Source organism: Hipposideros armiger, unplaced genomic scaffold (genome assembly GCF_001890085.2).
Source record: "Hipposideros armiger isolate ML-2016 unplaced genomic scaffold, ASM189008v1 scaffold_367, whole genome shotgun sequence".
Classification (NCBI taxonomy): domain Eukaryota; kingdom Metazoa; phylum Chordata; class Mammalia; order Chiroptera; family Hipposideridae; genus Hipposideros; species Hipposideros armiger.
In genome coordinates, this window is record NW_017731717.1 from 1,445,286 (window position 1) to 1,468,039 (window position 22,754).

A 22,754-nucleotide genomic window follows, 5' to 3' on the forward strand; every position below is an offset into this window, starting at 1 on the left:
AGCATGCCTGTTCGAGATGCAAAGGTTGGGTAGGTAAAGACACAAGCTGAAACCTGTTCCGGGATTAATAAGCAGGAGAACATGGAGTTGAAGGCTCAAGCTTGGGTTGAAAAATAAAGCCAAATTGGTTAAAATGATGACTGTATCATTTACTATATGAGTTACATTGGCATTTTTAAAAATCTCTTCAAGCATCAGTTTCCACATCTATAAAATGGGTAATATAATAGTATTTTTCTTGTTTATAGAGTTGCTATGATGCATAAATATAGTACAGGCCACCTAGAAAGCATTCAATGGATGCTAATTGATGATGCTGTTGTGTTATTTATGACTTAACATTTTGCTAACATAAAAGACACTCAATGTTGTATTTCAAGTTATACTTGCTTGGATAACTATTGATTTGTTCAAGATAACCTTTTGCTTGTCTTGAATAGTCATTGATAAATGAGAAGGAGCTAGTATTTCAAAAATATGTTTGAATATAACAAGATTGGATTATCAAATCAGTGAATGAGGTTTAATCACCAATATGTTAAAAAGTAGCAGCTTTTCTGAAATCCATAATAATTTTTTGTGATAGATATGTACATTTCTTCATTAAACTGAAAAAATTATGATACAAATTTAAAGGAAAAAATATATTGGAGAAAAGTGGGTTAATATTGATATTCTTCAAGATAATTAAAAGAAAGCAGAGTAAGTCCTAGAGGCAGCATTTAGATAGTAGAAAGAAGTAAGGCTGAGAGTGAAGGAAAAGGGAGATGAATATAATACACACACACACACACACACACACACACACACACACACACAGTTTAAAATTATTTAAGGAGGGAAGAAAAAAATTAATTTCCACAGCTCAATAGCTAATAGATCCATCATGGCTTTTTGAGATCATGGAAAAATTAACCCTTCCATTGAGAAATTGTTATGAAAATAAAATAGAAGTGACAAAGTGAGAAGGAAGACCTTGCTTGACCTAAGTCTCACCCAATCAGTGACTTTGGAAAAAAAATCACTCAACTCTTTGTGACTGAGTTTACTCATTTGCAAATGAGAAGTCTTCAGGATTCCTTTAAAAATTATATATATATATATATATATATATATATATATATATATATATATATATATAGAGAGAGAGAGAGAGAGAGAGAGAGAGAGAGAGAGAGAGAGAGAGAAAGAGTGATTTGCATGTGGAACTCTTTAATCAAATGCTGAGCAAGTCAGTGTTTGTATGAATATCTGCTATAACTTTAGGGCAAGATACAGAATAGGAGGGGACTAACACTGACTTTATCATTGTAAATAGATTCAAACTTTTATCTACTTCATTGAGTTAACAACTTGGATTACTTTCTTAAAACTAGTTATGTTTAAACTGGATAAAGGAATCTTTAGAATGGATGCATTCTATAGTAGTTGATGTAGTTTTAATGAGATTTCACAAAATTGGATAAAATTAAAATGGAACAGATTTGCTCATGGTCATTATAGAACTAGAACATGCAATTTGTAGAGCCTGATTAACCTTTAAAAAATGTTTTTAAATGAAGTTAAAAAGGCTATTCAAAGGAATATAATAAAAATAGCAAGCATAAATTATAATTTAACATTAATTATAAATTAATTTTATAAATATTTAACATTTGATAATAGGACATGGATAATAAAAATTTGTGACATCTTTTTATATTATTACACATATAAGTTTAATAAATATTATAAGATAAATAACATTAAAATTTTACTTCTAATTTCAACAGTGTTATACATAGGGGATCCCTTTATATATGCTTTTCAATATTTTACAGACATCTCAAACTCTATATGCACAAAATTAAATCCAAAAATCCTTGCTTCTCATGCTCTAGTATGCCCTATTCCAGTAAATGGAATCAGAGCTTATCAAAAATTTGAAAGTATTTCTTTACTCCTCTCTTTCCTGTCCATTATACAGAGTAAAATGGATTCCCTATTAGTTACATCCTGTAAGTTGATCTAGTTATAGTGCATCCAGAAATAAAAGACATAAGACAACATGATGTGTTATGGAACTTAAACCATTTTGACCTAGAACATAGAGAATATAAAATCAAATATAAATATATACTGATTAACTCAAAATAAGGCAAGAAAGGGAGCAACAGAATGAAAAAAAAATCCTGGAGGGGATGTATGAAAAGCAAATAGTAAGATGGTAGATTCAAATTTAACCATATCAATTAAATGTAAATGTAGCAACACTCTAATTATTAAAAAGGCAACTATTGCCAGATTAGATAAAAAAGGAAGATAAAACTATATGCTATCAACAATAAACGTATATTAAATATAAAGAAACAGATAAGTTGGAAGGACAATAAAAAGGAACAAAAGGTACAGTATGAAAAATAGTAAGCATAAGAAAAGGTATGACTACTTTAATATTTAAGTGTTATGAAAGAATAAGGAATTAGTTTTAAAAACTGGCAATTAATCAAGAAGACATGCAATCCTAAATGTGTGTATGCTTAATAATAGAGCTTCACAATGCATTAAGCTAAAACTGGTACAACTAATGAGAGAAACAGGCAAAATCACAATCTCAGTTGGACATATTAAAATTCCTCCTTCAGCAATTGATAGAGCACATAGATAAAAAATCAGTAAGGATCTATAACATCTAAACAACAATGTGAATCATCTTGACGTAATTAACTTTTATAGGACATTACATGCAACAACAGCAGGATACATTGTCTTTTCAAGTACAAAGTAAATGTTCACCAAAATAGGCCATATGCCTGGCCATCAAACAATTTCCAATCAATTTTAAAAGACTGATATCTTATAAAATATGTTCTTTGATCAAAACAAAATATAATTAGAACTCACTAATAAAATATCTAGAAAACCATCACATAATTTGTAAATCACATACTGTTCAATAAATAACCCATGCATCAAGAAAGTAACCACAATGAAAAAATTTTAAAAATATTTCTAATGGAATTATAATACAAATACAACATATCAACAATCGTAGGATGCTGCTAAAGCAGTGTTTGCGGGTAGTTTAGCTTTAAATGTCTGAAGTAAAAAGGTAAAAAAATTTTAAAACAACAACCTAATTTTATACTATAAAAAGAAAGTAAAAATAGAGCAAAGTTGCCCAAAGTAAATGGACAAAAAGCAATGATTAAGAGCAGAACTAAGGGCTGGCCGAGTAGCTCAGTTGGTTAAGAGCTCGCTCAAGAGTTTAAAAAAAAGAGCAGAACTAAATGAAATAGAAAACAGATAAACAATAGAGAACGTTAATATAGCAAATATCAATCCTTTGAAAATACGAATAAACTTTATAACCCCCTAGCAAGACTAATTAAGAAAAGAGTGAAACCAAAAATTACCAATATCAGAAGAAAGGAGGGACTCCATCTCAGATCTTACAGATATCAAAAGGATATTATGAATAACTTTAAACCATTAAATATGATAACTTAGATGTAACGGAAGATTACCTGGGAAAATTATGCAAATTACCCAAACTAAGAAGCAATAGAAAATCTCATTAGCTCTATAGATCACAAAAGTTTAATTTGTAATCGAAAACCTTCACAAAAAGAAGACTGATGAAGCAGAATGTTTCTCATGTGAATTCTATGGAATGCTTAAGAAAAAAACAGTATCATTCTTACATAAACTGTTTCAGAAAACAGAGGAGGTGATGTGCAGATTGACCTTGACACCGTAATCTCTTAAGACATTACAGGAAAAGAGAATTAGAGATCAATACCCTTATGAACATAGGCACACACATTCTCAACAAAATGTTGTCAATTAGAATCCTACAGTATTCAAGAAGGATAATACATCATGTCCAAAGATGGTTTATCATCCTATGAGTACAAAAGTTGGCTCAACACTCAAAAAAAAAAAAAGTGCAATTTACCAAGATAGCCAAATTAAGGAGAAAAATAATATAATCATTTTGATAGATAAAGAAAAAAAAGACATTTGACAAAATTCAAAACAATGCAATATATATATATATATATGATCAGCAAACTAGGAATAAATAAATGTGAAATTCCTGAATTTTATAAAAGCCATCTGAAAACCAAGAGCTAACCTTATATTTTAATGTGAATGACTGAGTTCATATATATAAATGGTAAAAGACTGACTGCATGGGATCAACACAAGAATGACTGCTCTCACAATGTCTGTGCACTATTGTCCTGGAAATTCCAGCCAGACTAGTGACACAAGAGGGTAAAAGCATAAATACTGGGAAGTAAAACTCAAAACTATTCTCTGATAACATGTCCATCTCTGTAAAGGAGCCCAAGTATTAAAAAGATAACTTGAATTAATAAGTAAGTTTACAAGATTGTAGAATACAAAGCTAACATGTGAAAAACAATTGTCTTTCTATAAAATAGCAATACAGGGCCGACTGAGCGGCGCATTAGTTAAGAGCTGGCTTGGGATACCAGAGGGCCCCGGTTCGGATCCCACATATGAGGGCCAGTGACACTGCCCTCTACAGCTAAGATGCTGAACAACAGCTCAACCTGGAGCTGGGCTGCCATGAGTCACAGGCCACCGTTTAGGCTGCAGCCCCTGCTGCAGTGGGTTGCCATAGGATACCGTGTGTACTCAGTAGCCAGCGTGAGGGGCCAGCAGCCACAGTGAGTGGCCGTCCAGAAGCCGGCGACTGATCTGCCTCACCTGGGAAGAGCACAACTTGGGCCAGTGAAGCAACGTCCTCCACAACTAGACTGAAGAGCAAAAGGACAGCAACTTGTCTGTTCCCCTTCCCCCAATTCCACAGCACTGTTCCCATCCCCCAATTCCCCCAAAAAAAATCTTAAAAAAAAAGCAATACAAAATTTTTAAATTAAATTAATAAAAAATACAATTTATAATAATATCCAAAAGACTTTTAATAAATTTAACAAAAAATGTCAAACCTATACTTAGAAAACTACAAAACATCACTGACAAAAATTTTAAAAGATCTAAATAATTTAAGATTTATACTTTGCTCATGGACTAGAAGACTATATATTTTATGCAATTCCAATTATAATCCCCATCAGCTTTTTTTTAAATCAACCTGCTGATTCTAAAATTCATATTAAAGTCCAAAGGGCCTTAGACAAAATAACTTTGAAAAAGAAATAAAAAATAGAGGATTTACCCTTTCTAACTTTGAGACTTACTGTAATGCTAGTGTATAGTACTGGCACAAGGATAAATATAAAATTGATGGAGAAAAATAAATAAGTCTACACATATACAGTCAGTTGATTTTCAGTAAAATTCTCAGGGTAATTCAATGGGAAGAGAGAGGAAAGACGGTCTTCAAACTCTAACCATAAATATTTCACATATGAAAGGAACACATTACAGACCTAAACAGAATATTTGAGTCTTGAGACACACACAAAAAAACCACTATAAAAGAAAGAAACTGTTAATTAGATTAAGTATAATAACCTATGTAAAAAACATCAAATAAATATGACATAATGCAGTCATACATTGACACATACATATGACACACACACACACACACACACACATAGACTGAAAGAGATTAAAAAACTCATTTTATACATTTACCAGCATGCTCAAGGAAAAGTATAACATTACATATTGCTCCAGAATTTGTGAAATAACTAATTTATATAAGTAACTATATAGAAAATTAAATAACCTTTTAAGTCTTTTGCATAAACCTAGATAACTATTTTTGGACATTTTTATACACACTATAAAAATTGACACAACTACAATATATATGTGAGAAAAACTATAAAACTAATGAAAGAAATGGAGAAATATTCCATGTTCATGGATAAGAAGATTCAATATTGTCAAGATTTCTGTTCTTCCCAACTTGATCTATAAATTCAATGCAATCCTAATCAAAATCCCAGCAAGCTGTTTTGTAGGTATCAACAAAATTATTCTCAAGTTTATATGGCATCTCAGGTTGTTTGGGCTGATACAACAAAATATCATAAATTGGGTGGCCTACAAATAGCATAAGTTTATCTCTCACAGTTCTGGGGACTGGTAGTCCAAGATCAGAGTACTAGCCTGGTCAGGTGAGGGCCCTCTTCTGGGTGTCACACTACTCTTATATTCAGGTGGTGGAAGGGGCAAGAGAGATAGCTAGGGCCTCTTTTATGAGGGTTCCACTCTCGTGATTTAATCACCTCTCAAAGGTCCCACCTAACACCATCACCTTGGAGGTTAGTTTAAACACATAGATTTGTGGGGATCACCAACAGTCAGACAGCAGGATACAGAGAGGCAACAGACCCAGCCCACACAGTACTGAAGGAGAAGAACAAAGTTGGAGGATTGACACTATGCAACTTCAAGACTTACTATAAAGGTATGGTAACCAAGACTGTGTGGCACTGGTGAAAGCATAAACAAATACATCAATGGAACAAAACAGAGAGCCCAGAAATGGGCCTACATAAATATAGTCAACTGATATTTGACAAAGGAGCAAAGGCAGTAAAATGGAGAAAAACTGCTTTGTGAACAAATGGTGCTAGAATAATTACATGCAAATGGAAAAAAAAAAGGAGTCTACACAGAGACCTTACATTTTCACAAAAATTAACTCAAAATAGACTGCAGACTTAAATGTAAATGCCAAAGTACAAAACTCATAGAATAACACTGGAGAAAATTTATATGACCTTGTGTTTGGTGATGACTTTTAGGAATAACACCAAAGGCATCATCCATAAAACAGCAAATTGATAATATTAAACATTTCTGCTCTGTGAAAGACAATGTCAACAGGATTAAAAGACAAGCCACAGGCTGGGAGAAAATATTTGCAAAAAGCATATCTGATTAAAAAAGAAAAAAAAAATAACCCAAAACAACATAAACTGTTATCCAAACTAAAGTCACTCTTAAAACTCAGTAATAAGAAAAAAAATCCAATTTAAAAAATAGGCTAAGATCTAAACAGACACCTCACCAAAAAAAGATATACAGGGGCCGCCGAGTGTCTCAGTTGGTTAAGAGCTCGCTCAAGAGTGCGAGCTCTGAGCATCTAGCAGTTCGCTTCCTGGCCTGAGCTGAGCTGCCGCTGAGCTGCCAACAGGTGGCAGGAGGGCTCAGCTTAAAAAAAAAAAAAAAGACATAAAGATGGCAAACAAATAAGCATAGAAAAGATGTTCCACATCTGTCATTGGGAATGCAAATTAAAACAACAAAGAGATAACATTGCATACCTACTAAAATGGCCAAAATCCAGAACACTGAAAACCTCAAATGCTGATAAGGAACAAGAATTCTCATTCATGGATGGTGGAAATGAAAAACTGTATGGCCACATTGCAAGACAGTTTGGCAGTTTCTTACAAAATTAAATATTCTCTTACCACATGATCCAGCAATCACACTCTTTGGTATTAATCAAAAGTCATTTAAAACTTATATCCACACAGAAATCTGCACATGGATGTTTATAGTAGCTTCATTTGTAATTGCCAAAACTTGGAAGCAACTGAGATGCCTTTCAGTAAGTGAACAGACAAACTGTGGTTGAAGCAGACAATGGACATTATTCAGCACTAAAAAAGAAATACACTATCAAGCCATGAAAAGACATGGAAGAATCTTAACTGCATATTACTAAAGGAAAACAGCCAATCAAAAGGCACATGATTCCAAAAGGCTAGTATCACTCCAACTATATGACATTCTGGAAAAGGCAAAACTATGGCGACAGTAAAGAGATCAGTGGTTGTCAGGGGTGTGGGGGAGGGAGGAATGAATAGGTGAATTTTTAGGGCAGGGTAAACTATCCTGTATCATACTATGACTGTGGATAAATGTCAGCCTATATTTATTCAATCTCGGAGAATGGACAACACCAAGAGTGAACCTTATTGCAAACTATGGACTTCGGGTGATGATGATGTGTCTGTGCTGTTGGCTCACCAACTGTAACCAAAATGTACCACTCTGGTGTGGGATGCTGATAGTGGGGGAGGCTGTTAGTGTGGAGGGGGAAGAGGGTAAATGGGATCTCTCTCTAGTTTCAGCTCAGTCTTGCTGAGCATTTAAAACTGCTGTAAAAAATAAAACCTATTAAAAAAAGAACTTTAAAAATTCACCACATAGCTAACAAACAGTGGAGTGGAATTGGCAGGGTAGGAGATGTCGGAAATGAATTCTTTTAACGTCTTAATCTGACATGTGATTTTTTTTTTGTCTGACGCCCTGTCATCTGACAACATAGATATTTTCTGGTTGAATTTTACACTGAATCACTTACCACTGTACATGCTCATTAGCAATCTGGGTATATGCTTATTAACAATTTGCAGCTACAAAAAAATCACCATAATAAAGATATTTAATGCAAGACGAAACTTACGAATGTCAATTATGGAGCCACTGTAAAAATAATTCATGCTTCCAACAAATGTCTTCACAAAACAACCTGACAGATTAGTTACTATTGGAAAAAATAAATGTTTCAATGTGTTTGAACTGTTATAGATGTCAAGTTTTCAAAGACAAATGAGAAATTCAGCTGATCATTAAAATGGTTTGTCTACATGATACCAAACATCTACATATAAGACTGAATGACTCACTTTTCATCTGAATGGTTAAAATCATTTAATGCAATTACTACCATTTGTGTTGTGCTTTAAAATTCACAAAGTGCTTTACAAATCTTACCTCATTTGAGCCTCAGTATAACCCTGCAATCTAACAATCAAGTATATTTTGAAGTAAAAAAAACAGATGCTTAGAATGAATAGATTTCTGCTAACCCCACTTTATTAATAGGAACTGGAGATGTTCTCCATGAAGACCACCAGAGGACTAGCCTACAGTGGGTCACAGGCCAAAGTCTCAATTATTTACTTTTTCCACCAAAGACCCACTTTTATTGGGCTGTCAGAAAAGTCATGATGTATTTTGTCTATGTTTTTCAAAGGTCATTTATTTATATAAAGAACAAAGATCAATCAATGATATATTGCACGTTTTGTTCGATAACCTTTTGTCATCTTTCAGTGAGCTTCATAATTCCTTGTTATAGAGGGACCTGTCTTTATTTGCCAAAAACAGAACAAGGTGCTGATTTACAGCCTCATCTGAATTGAATGTTATACCACACAAGGAGTTTTGAAGAGAGTGAAACAAGTGGAAGTCTGATGGCGCAAGATCAGGCGAGTATGGTGGGTGTGGCAACACATCCCATCCAAGCTCCAATAATTTTTGACGGGTGATCAAACTTGTGTGTGGTCTCGCATTGTCACGATGGAACACAACTTCTTTACAATTAACAAGTTCTGGACGTTTCTGGATGACGGATTCGTTCAAACTGTCCAATTGCTGACAGTACACATTCAAATTGATTGTTTGGTTCCTTGGTAGGAGCTTGAAAAACATGACCCCTTTAAAATCCCACCACACTGAGAGCATAACCTTCCTCTGATGAATGTCTGCTTTCGATGTCCTTTGAGGCAAATCATCACATAGGGACTAAGATTGTTTGCACAAGACATTGTTGTAAACAATTCACTTCTCATCACCAGTTATCAGTCGCTTCAAAACAGGATCGTTTTCCTCACATTTAATGAGCATTTTGCAGACGTTCATACGCACTGTCAAATGAACTTTGAGTTTATGTGGAACCCAAATATCGAGCTTGTTTATGTATCCTAGCTTCTTCAGGTGGTCATGAACACTTGAATGATAGATGATCAATGTTTCTGCAATCTCCCGTGTCATGTAACGTGGGTTTGACTTGATCAGTGCCTTTATTTTATTGTCATCAACCTCTGTGGGCCTCCCTGACCGAGAAGCGTTGTTGAGATCAAAATCACCAGCACAGAATTTCGTGAACCATCGTTGACACTGACATTCTTGTAGAGCGTTGTCACCATAAACTTTACGCAACTTTTCACAAGCTTGATGCGCGTTCTTCCCTTTATGGAAGTAAAACAATAAAATATGGCAAAAATGCACAGTTTGGTCTTCCATCTTCAACTTGTAAAATCTCCAAAACTCAACCAAATTGCTCAATGTTTTTTTTTTTTTTAGAATGAAGCTAGAACTATCAGCTGTCAAATGACATAGAAATAACTTCAATGAGAATGACTCTAGTACTTCCAAAAATGAACTAGTGCCATCAGTTGCATACATGCGTCATGGCTTTTCTGACAACTAAATATGTGTCTGTGTGCAGGGGAGTTTTGGAACAAGAAGACAATAGTTGATACATTTTGTATAATGACTTCTTTTAGAAAAACTGTCCTCCAATCCACATTTATTTTTTAGTAAAAGGAACAATCTCCAAAAGATAATATAGGCATCAAAGTACCAAGCGTTCCTAACGTGAAGGCTCATTGTGTTCCCCACATTGTGTTTTACCCTGAGTTGGGAGAACAATGATGAAAAGCTTTCCTCTCTCCATGCGCAACATTCAAAAGGGCAGTAATTACCACAAAAGAGGAAAGGCATGCTTGTTTCTGGCACTTAGCCATTATTAATTTGTCCCAGGACAGTTCTATATTAAGTGCTTTGCATTCTTTTTAAACATGGACAGCCACATTTGCACAGTTAGTAATTGTTTTCGCAATATTAACAAGTAAAACGAATCTCAGTCCAATATGGAATTCCATTTCTATAGGTTTCTATTTATTTAAATTTTCCAAGGACACAGCTGGTTCAAAGCACAAACACTTTATAAGCCATTCCTATTTTTCACACCAAAATTACATTATATACATTAGTGATTTATTATATTCTTCTCAGTAATCTCATGTTTATTACTTGTGTGATTTCTAATAGCATGAAGTACTTTTTTTTTCCTCCTTCATGGAAGCACCTTAATGAAAAAGAATTACTAAGGGTGTATGTTTTCATTTGACAACAAAAATGATGATGTGGCTGCCATGATACACTATGAAATTTGATGTTTAGTGAAAATATTTCTCCAAATTACTATAAATACATCAGAAATAATGTTTCATTTAAAAAAAAATTGTCTAGAGCCCTTTGTAAGTAGCAGTCTCCCATAATCAAGCTGTTATGGGAGGATCAGGACAAAGCTTAAGAGATTTTCTATAACTGTTAAATATTTAATTATATTGAACATGGCATTTAAGTATGGATTTTGATGACTTAGAGAGAGCCATTAAAAGACTGGAAACACAGCTATAAATTCTATCAAACTATTGACCAACAGGCTTACCAGCATAGCATAGGCTTATAGTATTCTCTGTGGGCATTGATGCCATGAAAAGGATAAACTTAAGCAGGTATCGCAAATACATTAAAACTTCTATTTAGGCAATAATTTATTACAAACAAGACAGAAAACACTACGTCAAATACATAAAAATTTACATGTTGCTTGTGATGGTCTTTTGAATGTATTAACTTGGCTAAGCTACAGTCCCCCGTTACTCAATCAAACACTAATGTAGGTGTTGCCATGAAGGTATTGCAGAGATGTAACTAAAGTCCATAAGCAGTTGACTTTGAGCAGGGAGATTAGTTGAGATAATCTGGGTTAGCCTGACTCAATCAATTGAAAGGCAAAGCGGAGGATTCCCTGAGGAAAGAAATTGCTCTTGTGGACCGAAGCTTCAGAGAGTGCCTGAAATTTCTCATCTTCCCCCCCGACAGCATGCCCTATAGATTCCTAGCTAGCCCCTATCATCAGGTGAGCCAGTTCTTTGCAATCCATCTCTTGATATATTTATCCTCCTGGTTTTGCGTCTCTGGTTGAATCCTAATACAAGGTTATCGGACTAAAATTCAGGTGAAGTGTAGAATCAGTGAGCTTTAATATGTTTTTAGCTCTTAGCCCTGGAATTATGGGGTGCTTTTATTTTCTGTAATGGCTATACAATATCTGTCTGTTATTTGAAGTGAGGTAGAAGGATATGGCTATTGAATCTACAGTGAAGAGACAAAGAAAGCCAAGACTATCTCCTGGTTCCAGACACAGGGACAGGGAAGAATATGCTATTTTATTTTGACCATGTTGCAGATCAAATGGTATCATTCTTATTGAATAATGTCTTGGCTAACGAAAGGAAGTAACTAAAGCAATATGTAATAGAATATGAGGGTATTCCTTAACAGAGCATCAATCAAAGTGAGTTAGTGAAAATTCTTGGGAGGGTCAAGAGGAGGATCAAGAGGAGAAAGATGGTCTGGCCTACAGAAATTCTGATTGGGCATGCCTGTAGTAGGGCCCAGAAATTCTGTTTTTAAGCAAATGCCATTGATGACTCTAATGCAAGTGGTGCAAAGATTATATTTAAAAATTCACAACATCATAGTTTATGCTTTTATCTGAGATACAAGAAAAGAGCCTGCAGACTGCACTTATTTTTTGATATTTTTTTCACAGAAGTATGAATATTCTTGGTCATTTTTTTCATGTTTCTCACTTTCCTAGAAACACAATTTTTGGTCTCATCATAACCTACCCTGTCTATCCATTTGGACGATGCCAGTTGTAACAAAGAAAATAACTACAGAATAAAGTAAACCCTTAATGAGACACCGTGATGGTTCTACCTATCCATAAGTTAAAAACAGTACAACATTTGAGGGTCCAGAATCAGAACAACACATTTGCAGATCATGTTGGTTTTTCTGAATCGTCTATAAACTAGCACCCATAAAACCAAATGAAATGCCAAGGCAGGGCATGAAGTCATCTCTAATCCATTCATAGGAGGCTACTGAGAATTATCAGAAAAACTAAGGCTGCACTAAGGAGACTAAAGAAGGACCCTGATAGACAAGGCAAAATAATAACAAGTAAAAGAAACAATTCCTAAGGCTTTTCTAGTTATCTATGTCCCAATAAAGCTACATGAAAAGGTATAGGATAGATAAATCCCACAAATAGCTCTGAGAAAGCATATCATCAGTAAATGTATAGAGTACAGTTTAAGTAACAATAACAATTAACAAATTTTTCATCCAGTACTTCTGTCGTCAGCCAAAGTGCCCATCCTTCCTTCCTTCCTTCCTTCCTTCCTTCCTTCCTTCCTTCCTTCCTTCCTTCCTTCCTTCCTTCCTTCCTTCCTTCTTCCCTCCCTTAATTCTTTCCTTCCTTTCTTTCTTATATCCTGCAAGGATTACAAAAATCAGCCTCAATTGTATTTAACAGAACAGTTCAGAAACCCATAGTCACTGACTCAGTGGCTCTAATGCTTACATTTTTCATAGTTCCCCCAGAGTCAAATATTTATTACTGTAAAGTTTCCTTGCACCTCTTATCTACCTAATTAAAAATAGGTAGATGAATTATCCACAGGAGGCATATAAATTTAGTACTAAATAAATCTTTTTTAGCATAGTAACTTCAATGAAGTAATACTATGGGGTAGTAAACACATATATTTATATCTAATAGTTAGATTTCCTAAAGATAGGTTTTTCAAATGCTTAATTTGATTGACAGTGACTGTTATAAACTTTAATAACTATACCTTGTCTTCGGTTCTGTATATACTTAATAGTAGACATACAAGCTATATACATGAAATATTTTATTCCTTCCCACCCTTTTCCATATGTCAAGTGTCAGGTCCCTCATATGCTGCCTTGCTGTTCCCTCACCTTCCACCACGGTCCCCCTGACACACCCTCACATTCATTATGGAGATAGACATTTCCAATCTTCATATCCTGAGCTTCCACTGTAACTATTTTAGGCAATAATCAAGTGCTTTAAATAATAAGTTTTGTTTTTCAACAGAGAATTATAATCCAAGGGGAAATGTTTGCTATTTGCATTTTCATACTTTTCCTCTAAATTATTTGATGTTGGTATTGTTTCTGTAAAATATCTAATACTGTCATACAAGTAATTCACAAAACTTAATTCCAAGTAAGAGGAGCCTCAATGTTTAGTTGTATAAAGAAGAGGCTGGGTAACTTTGCACTATTACTAAGAGCTTTCACACAGTGTATATAACAAGTACATTTACACAGGCCAAGTGACTAATTTTTGAAACATATAAAGGAAAAAGGACTGCTACATTTCTGTATTTATGAACAGCTTCTTAACGAATGTGCACATTGAAATAATCATACCGATTTCTTATAGCAGCAATTAGTATAGAGAAAATAAAACAGACACTGGATGCCATCTTCTATATATATATAGTTCATTATCTAAAGTTCATTTTTCTTTGAGCATAAAGGATATTCTTTGTATCAGCCTTTATTTTTATGGTTCAATGGGAGATTTTTTTTTTGTTATGACCCCTAGGGCTTTGGAGTTGACACATAGTACTTCTGTGACTTCTACATTTGAAGAATTCCCCAAAGAACCAGCACTCATCATTTTAAACTGCATTATGTGAAAATTGAAAATGTTTTGTTTTAGATACAGTACTAATGAAATGAATAATTTACTTGCACAAAACTACTGCAGGGTAATGATATATTTGAGAGTTCTGTAATGTGAAAGAGTTCAATTCAAGTTGAAGATATTAAATATAGTAACATTTTGCCATGAATTTCATTTTCCAAGTCCAAGGGCCCTGGAATAGCCCAAACATATAGATACGTTGTACAGTTAAACTGTTATATTGGAAGCTAATGAACATAAGCAGAGTAAATGGTGTATTTCAAGATATGAGAATTAGCATGACATAAACTTTAATATGAAGAGAATGTTTTCCTTTGTTCTTCCAACAAATGATAGGAATAGATTCTGTGCACCGTATAATAATTAATTCAAATTTCTACTAATTACTTCCCTTGTCCCCTGTCTACTGCTCTGTCCATTACAATTCATAGTTAACAGCTGTCAAAGAAATATAATTTATAAGTCTATATTTAGGATTTACTTTAGATTTGTCCAATCTCTTTAATTTTAGCACTTAAAAAAAATGCTTTGCTTGAGCTCAGATTTTTCTCCCCAGAATTAAAAGAACATCTCTTTAGGCTTAACTGTTAAAAGTATAAACCTGTAGGGCCAGCCAAGTGACTCAGTTGGTTAAGAGCTTGCTCAAGAGTTTGAGCTCTGAGCAACAGCGGTTCGATTCCCGGCCCGAGCTGAGAAGCCACTGAGCTACCAACAGGTGGCAGGATGGCTCAGCTTAAAAAAAAAAAGGAAAAGTAGAAACCTGTAGAAGTTGTTTTTCCCCCTAGAATTAAATTCTTCAATTATGAAAATAAGTGATTTTATGATAAATCCATTAGTATAGTCTGATTTTTTTCTCTTAGCACTCCAGGAGAGCAACTTCTCTCTAGGAGGGAGAGTGTGGACAGTGGAGGATACTCAGAGTTCTCTACCAAGATACCAGGCATGGGAGGTCAAGGGATCAAACGAGTGTTCCAGTACTGGTGAGAACAAAGCTAACTGGCTGATCATGTGACCCAGGATGGCATTAAAAAAAAAAAGATGCTAGGAGTTCGATAGACTAAAACATAATGAAGCATCTGGAAATCATTAATTTATTTAAGATATTTGTAAGCATGGGTAGAATATAAAATGTAGGGAAATGGATGCGGAATGGTTTGGGAGCCTTTAAGATTTTTAAGGTTCAGAGAGAGAGAGAGAGAGAGATAGCATCTAGTTTGCTGGAAGACTGACAGTAAAGAGGAGAGAATGAACATGGAAGCTGAGGAGAAGCAAACATTTTGAGACCGGGATGCTTGGCATATCCCTGAAGTAGCAGTTAAGTTTGATAAGTTAGATTCATTTTAAAATTTATAATAAAATAGTGTCTTCTTTGCATAATTTCAACATTGTTTCCTAAGAGACAATGACTTTTGATCAGTCTGTGAGCATCTGGCCATTTCTTACTGTCTGATCAGAGCTTCTTTTTTCTTGTTTTGATGATCTGACAGGGTACACATTAGGCCAAAGTACAAATAAAGTCATTATCAATCTGTATGGTGGCAGATGTGTGTATTCATCACTATTTCTGCAGTTTTAAATGACAATCAAACATGCATTTTTAAGAAACATTTTCTGTACTGAAGGTGACAGTGTAAAATTTCAATCTCGATAAAGTAACAGGGTTTTCTAATGAGATAGATGAATCTGCAAATGAAAGAATGTATCACATTCTGGTATTTTACAATTATGTGAAAAAAGTTGTAAGATATAATAGTTCTTAGATGCAAATCCAGCATCTCAGTTAACTGGAAAGGGTGTAAATGACCTCTTGAAAACCATCAAAGATGCTACACCAATAATTTACGTTTTCACAGGAAAAACAGGCAGTGTTTAAGAAAAGAAACTTTAGGGGAAATTTTAATAAACATTAACATGAATTTTAATGATTATTCATCATTTACTAAATATAAATGTATATCTTGGAAAAATCATTAGACTATTTTGTAGAACATAACAGTTAATTCTGCCATGCAAGATACTTATATTAAAGGTTTAAGTTTTCAAATGTAATAAGCTCAATGCAGAGACTATACTCAAATAACTTACTCTTATACTTATATTTCCGAAGCTTGTTAACATAATCTATGACAACATGTTACTATACTTTTATTAGTAACAATAGAAATAGAGAATAAGCAAAATATACAAGCACTAAATCAGTAATAAGTGTAAACAAAAATATTTATACTTGTCTGGGTGTATTTATACAAGATCACGGTGGTATAAGCACTACTTTACTCCTATATTCACAATTTGCTGATGATTACAAGTTCTGTTGTCTATTTGCTTCTTACATTATCATATACCTATTCAGCTTATTTTATGCCACGACCTGCAAAAACAGGGTCTCTGATTCCTGAACTGCAATGTGAGAAGCTCCCCAGTAGCTTTTCAACTTGACAATTCCCATGGGGTAGACAGTCAGAAGTCTCAATCTACGTTTTTCAAAGACAGACAAAGGTCATGGATAAGTAGACTGGTGCTAAAATAAAATAATAATGTTTAATTCCTCACCTTTAAAAAATATCTCTTTTACATACATAACATTTTGATTCCAGTTATGTCTAGGCTTCACAGTTGTAATAAACATGGAACCTACTAATAGGTATATTTTGTAAACACTAAAATAATAGAGCATATTTTCAGACTTCTCATAAAAACTGAATGTTTTCCTATGTGTATTTGTCTGATTTCCATTTTCCCTAAAATTTTAAAGTGCTTAGAACAGTGCCTGGATTGGATGCCCATTATAAATGTTTGTTAAATAAAATATAATCACCATCTGCCATCTGAATTATTTTCTCAAGCAAGCCTATTAGTTCTAAGTCCAAAATACTAAAATGTGTACACAGACAAGCCTCCTCTCTGCTCTTACAGGAAGAAAAGTTGGGGGCAATTTATTGGCTTTTCATGAAGCAAATCTACCTTGGCAATGAAAATTTCCAAATACAATATATTAGTGAATTTAATTTCATAAAATTCACTTGGATAATAACAGAAAAATAATTTCAATACAATTCAATGAATACTTATTGAAGACCTATGTTACTGATGCCTTCAAATAATACACAGTTAGAAAAGATGAAGGCCCTTTCTGTGGTAGCAATTTTGGTTGTTTGTCTTAGTTCATAATGAAATAGAGTTTGTTTTTTTTAAATACTTGAAATTATATACTGATTCATTATTATAAAGCTAAATTGGATATTTATATTTTACTTAGATTAATCTATATATAAATCAATGTACCTACCTACCTACTTATCTGTCTACTACATGTATCTATTTATCTATGAAAGGAGAAAAATCCACCTGAAAAAAAAAGGTCATACAAGGCAGTAGGACATTTATTCAGAATCTGTGAGTCTAAGCACTCTTGCTCTTCTAAATAAAGTAGCATGTTAAGCTCTTACAGAAAATAAAAGTTCAGTTACCGCCAATATTAGACAGAGTTAATTATTTAAAATGACAACCAACATCTTCCAGTACCATCCGTTATTTAAGAAGGTTTCCAATTGAGGAGTGCTTTGATTCTAATAGAAGACATCTTTGATGTTTGCACATTGCTTCTTCACAGGAAAAGAAACCAATATAACAGTCACAGTAACAATCACCCTCAGACAGTAATGCTGTGAATAAGACATCCAGGGCCTACCTGTGGGTGATATGCAAAATGCAGAAATATGTATGCCTTGAGTACCAAACCACTCTCACCATGGTTCCTCTGTTGTCCATTCACTGACTTTCTACTTCCTTGCTCCACTGCCTTTCCCCTCAACAGAATTCTGGTAATTCTCTAGCTCTTGATTTAAACTTTAATTATCAAATTAAAACTGCATAGAGTTTTATATTTCTGTCAATTGTTTTTTCAAGTGTTTATGTTATCTGATCCAACAAAAGACAGGTGCTGTAACACTTGAATACGTTAGCTAACTTAAAGTTTGAGCTTATTTATTTATTTGTTTGTTTGTTTGTTTATTTATTCTATTATTAGTTTTAGGAGCTCATTTATTTTTAATTCCAAATCTCTCACTGCTTGCACAGGCAATAAATGGACAAAATGTTCAATTTTAAACAAGGCGAGGTCTGTATAGCCTGTATTAATGAGCTTTTCCCATCCACATTCTGATATATCCAAGTCTGAAATCCACTGGCCTTTACTAAGTTGTGCTTAGACCTGATCATAGTTTAGCACAATTCTTGTATATAGCCTGGCAGCTTAGTACTTTAATTACTCATCTTGGTTTTGAATTCCTGACCCTGAATTTGTTATTTTATATTATTTTATTTTTATTTGCAAGTAAACACTATTTTGGTCTTTGCTAATTTTAATCATGTTGTAGTACCTGTATGCTATACCAGCTGTGTTAGATCAATGACCAACCTCTGAAACAAATGCACATTCCCTCACCAAACACAGTACTACACCTGGCACAGGTTATTTAAGGGCATTGGTTTTGTATCATATTTGAAAATCTGAATTTACTCTTTGTAGTCTAGTCAGAATTAGATCTTTTCTTTTTGAGCACATTTCCTGAATTACTCTTCCAATTCAAATTAGCCAGTCATATGGAGAGCATAAAGTCTTGAGCCAGACTGCTCAGGTATGAACACTGGCTTTCTAACAGACTAGCTCTGTGACCTTGAGAATATAACTCAGCCACACTAGGCCTTAACTTCCTCATCTATAACATGGGGCTATTAAATAATGTCTGCTTCGTAAGGATGATGTGACAACTCAAAAGCTAATGTATGCAAAACACTTAAAATCATATCTGGTATGTAATGATTTCTAAACAAGGATTAGCTTTTATTATATATCCCATTTTCTCAGGATATTGTTTCTGAAAATCAATATCTGAGCCACAAAGAAGGATACTAATAGTAATCATTTCCAGAATCATGGCAGAAGTACATCGGAAGAGTCATTCTTAATGAAATCATAATGAATCAGGAGTTGCAATTCTCCAAACTCACAATTGTCCAGTTCATGCTCAACTGCTACTGCTTCTCCCTTATAAGGAAATGTCCAAAACTTATATATAAGATAAAAGTTGCATTATTTTCATCTAATCTTCTTAAATTTACTTACCTCCAAGGATCACCAAAATTATTCAGATTTTGTGTAATGTTACTGCCAATTTATGATTTGTACTTAGTCTAAAATTCTTTTTTAATTGGTATTTCATGGATTTGTAAAATTTCCAAAAATATTTTGGAGAGCAACCTGATATTTCTTACTTTTTATGTTACCAAGATAAAACTTTTAAAGCATGGTGTGAAACCAAATTAATAAAATAAAAAAAATAAATTTTATGTGACAGTTTAAAAACTATATGGAAAAACATTTTAAAAAGTCAACCACTATTGAAAACACATTATAAGATATAAAACAGGCAAAGGGAAACAATATTAATATTAAAAATTGCATATTAATGAAAAAGGACAAACACAGAAATGAAAAATTGCCAAATACATGAATGAGAAATTGATCCAAGGATATATACAAGAAACATAAAACTATTAAAAATATTAGTGAGCTAATAATCAAATTATAGTTAAATTAAATGCAATATCATATTTCCTCTATCATATCATAGTGACATACATATTTTGTTTTCAAATTGTGCATTAATATGCCCGAAATCTTCATGTTTATCCTGTCTTCAACAAAGCTGCCATTATTTATATGTTTTTACTAAACCTATAAGAAGGAAGGGAAAACACCTCAGTTGACAACACTATCTAAAAGCATCAAATGCTTTCACCTAAGATCAGAAACAAGAAAAGAAATTCTGTTCTCACCACTGCATTCAACATTGTACTGGAAGGTGTAGCCAAAATAAGGAAGCAAGAAAAAGAAATCAAAAGTATCCAAATTAGAAACGAAGAGGTAAAACTCTCTCTCTCTCCTCCCTCTTTTCATTTGATTGATTGATTGATTGATTGATTGATTGGTTTTTTAGAAGACATGATCCTATAACAGAAATCCTAAAGAAGCCAAACTAAACAAAAGAAACAAAAACTAGTTGATCCAGTTGTAAATGGCTGGCTAGTCCTGAAATCCAAACCGTAAACTACGGAATTTTTGGTGAGAGAGGAGCATGAAGTATTTAACTTAATACTTAAAATTTGAAATACTGAAATTTGACAAAGCAGATTATAATAATATAAATCTACATATGTGATGAGAGAGGTGGGGGAGGGGGAGAGGAAGAAAGAAGATACACACACTGGGGAGAACAGTTTTTGTAGAATAACAACTTTACATTACATAGCAGATTAGAAAATAATGTTGAAAACCCAGTGAGGTCATACTGAAGTAAATCTGGAATAACAAACTGGAGTTTGGAGTTCATTCTATAAACAGAAGGGGAACAGTGTGATTGGAGGCATGGAGATGCTTCTATTACTGATTTCCCATTGTATAAAGTTAATGATAGATGAAAATACATGTATCTACTAAGTGGGTGGCAATTGAAATGTGTGACTTGATCAGGTCCCACATGCATGCAATTCTTATTTTCCCGTTAGGTACAAGCAGTCTGTATTATGTGGAGCTGCTGTCATGTAGTTTAAGCACTTGTTTTAATTTTTGAATATGCTTGAGGAGTTCAACTATTTCAGTTTATGCCAGATGAATTAAGCAAACTTTTTTATTTTGATATTATCTGGAGTGTCTTAATATTGACTTTGGCTATTATAACATTTTTTGCATGAAGCATATTATTTTTTTCTACAAATAGCAATGCCTCTTTACAGGTGTGTCATCTATTGCGTATACCTATCACCCAGGGTGAACTACAGGTTTATCAAGCACTTCACAGTTGTCTATTAGATGAGAACCATACAATAACTGCTTCTTAATAGAATCCCAAGTATGAAGAAAATCAATTGCGTTAAAACCATTCAGTACCCACATTTTAATAACCTAAGTTACAATGACACACATGCGCAATTTCCCATTTATTGCTTTGCCTGAAAATGGCCTTATTTTTATAAGTCAGATACAGGTACTCACAAAGAAAAAAAAATTCTCCTAATTGGAATTCTTATTGAAATCCTCAGATTTAATTGCAAATTCACACATACTTGGTTTTATACTCTTACTTAAACAGTGACATGTAAGTGGTCAGAAAGGAGCTGGAGGAATAATGTTTCAGTGATACTAATAATCTACAAAAGCCTTGCAGAGGAGACGACTTAGTCATCAATCTCATTTTCCTCCCTCCTGGGCACCAAGCTAGCTTACATTTCTCTGCTTTCCCTGTTAGTTGGTATGATCGTATAACAATAATCAAATGTGAGCAGAAGTGGTACTAACTTTTAGGCCTGGCTCATCAATATCTCCTAATGCAACCCTCCCCTTATTCTCTTTTCTTTCCCCCACTTGAATGGGCAGGACTTACAGGAATTAGAGAAGGATACTGCGAATAGCAAAAGGATGCTGCAGCCCAGAGCAGCTCTGCAGAGCAGAGGATCGTACCCACTTCAGTGTAACAAGAAATATTGATTGTGTTAAATCACTGAAATTATGGGGTTGACTTTCATAGTAGTTAGCTTGTCTTGACCGATATATTACTGCAAGGTAGAAGTGTATCTTTTTTACGTTGTTTTCCCTGAATCTAGAAATGTGTCTTGGATTAAAGGAGGCACTGGATGAAGTGTGATTTAAAATAGTGACTCATGCTTTGAGCTGAATCTGCTTTTAGTGTGAAGTTGGGATGGACAACCTCTGAGTTTCATTAGAAAGTTCAGATTCTGTACCATTCCATGAGTTGAGGACTCTAATTACTCCTTTATTGTGGGAGTTTAAATGGAAGCTTTTCTAAGCACACTTTATTTATTTATTTAGTATAGATGTCATTTTGCACATATCTAATATTTCCTTAAATTTTGTAAACAGCCATGCTCAGTTTCCCTGTTTAATACAGAGTACACTGCAATAATAGAATGTAGAAATAAGAAATAAATACTTCGACATAGTATCCATTCCTGCCTTAAAATGGACAGATAAAATCTCTATTGCATGCCACAAATAAATATAACATAATCAAACCTTCAGCCTTAAAGTCTTACTCCTTTATTTTCAAAAGAATAGCTATCACTTTAGAAACCAATAATCGATGATCAAGAAATCATTCTCAGATGACATTTAAAAAACTGAAAAATGGGGGCCAGCTGAGTGGCGCAATGGTTAAGAACTGGCTTGGGACGCCAAAGCACCCCAGTTCGGATCCCACATGTGAGGGCCAGTGACACTGCCCTCCACAGCTAAGATGCTGAACAACAGCTCAACCTGGAGCTGGGCTGCCATGAG

At 34.0% G+C, this 22,754-nt stretch overlaps 1 protein-coding gene across 6 annotated transcripts in view; it reads right to left on the reverse strand.

The window, feature by feature from the left end:
- The window catches only part of NKAIN2 (sodium/potassium transporting ATPase interacting 2), a 959,061-nt gene that overhangs the window by 535,249 nt on the left and 401,058 nt on the right, over positions 1 to 22,754 (reverse strand). The window lies entirely within an intron of this gene.